Genomic DNA, 990 nt, shown 5'->3' with positions numbered 1-990 from the left:
AATGGAAAGGTTGAAAACGCAGTATTTATTGACTGGCAAATTATAAGAATAGCATCTCCTGTAACTGATGTTTCATATTTGATGTGTATGTCAGTCGATCCTGATCTTTTGGAAACAAATATAGAAGATATGCTCGAGAATTACTATACTTATCTGGCAACTGCTATACATCGATTGGGGTGTGATCCAGAAAAATGCTATCCGAAGAAAATATTCAAAGAGCATGTCAGAAAATTATTAGTTTTTGGTCTTATGATGGCTCTTTGCGGAATTCCTTTTGCGTTGAGTAGACCGGAAAATGCAAAAAGTATAGAAGATACTGCAAATGAAATGGGCAATGAGAGTGGTATTCAATTTGAAATAAATGACATCGCATCTGAGAGATTGGATAAACTTTTCAGCGTTTTTGTGAATCATAATTATGTATAAATATATTTTTCATAAAATTTCATACTTTTGCTCTACTTTATTTTAAAACAAAATTTTATTGAGTGGTGATATAAGTAGGTTTATATTTGTTATACTAAGAACAAAATAATAAAATTGAAATCAAAATCAAAATACTCAAAGTGCGAGGTAAACGATCGTAAATCCAAAACGTCAAATATTCCAGAGACAAATTAGTATTTTTTGTAATATTTCGCGATCAGTTTCAAGTATGGATGTATAACTGATTAAATTTAAAAATCTTATGTTATATTGATGAAAAATTGGCACCATTTTTTTTTTAATAAAAACAATTCGATATCTGAGCGTTTTTAATTTACGGTTATTCACCTTGCACCAACATAATTGTTTATTTACAGCGATTAAAAAATATGATGAAATGACATCAAGTACAAGGGATGAAATTAAGCTTAGCGAATTTAAATAGTTAAAATCTTTGTTGAATATTTATTATTTGTGATATTTATGGAATATTAACCTACTCTAAGAAAACAGCGTTTAAAATATATTAATATTGTTTTTATTTAATTAACATGATTTAAA

The 990-nt window shown here is 27.8% G+C and overlaps 1 pseudogene across 1 annotated transcript in view; it reads left to right on the top strand.

Moving 5' to 3' along the window:
- LOC148312424 (uncharacterized) overlaps nucleotides 1-517 on the top strand; it is a 1,855-nt pseudogene extending 1,338 nt beyond the window's left edge. Inside the window, exon 2 of the transcript XR_015839240.1 lies at nucleotides 1-517. The product of XR_015839240.1 is annotated as an uncharacterized LOC148312424 (transcript).
- The last annotated feature ends 473 nt before the right edge of the window (nucleotides 518-990 follow it).

This window comes from Brachycentrus maculatus, unplaced genomic scaffold (genome assembly GCF_059751285.1).
Source record: "Brachycentrus maculatus isolate JH-2025_06_01 unplaced genomic scaffold, ASM5975128v1 h1tg000041l, whole genome shotgun sequence".
Lineage (NCBI taxonomy): Eukaryota > Metazoa > Arthropoda > Insecta > Trichoptera > Brachycentridae > Brachycentrus > Brachycentrus maculatus.
This window is presented reverse-complemented; position numbering and strand designations above follow the sequence as displayed.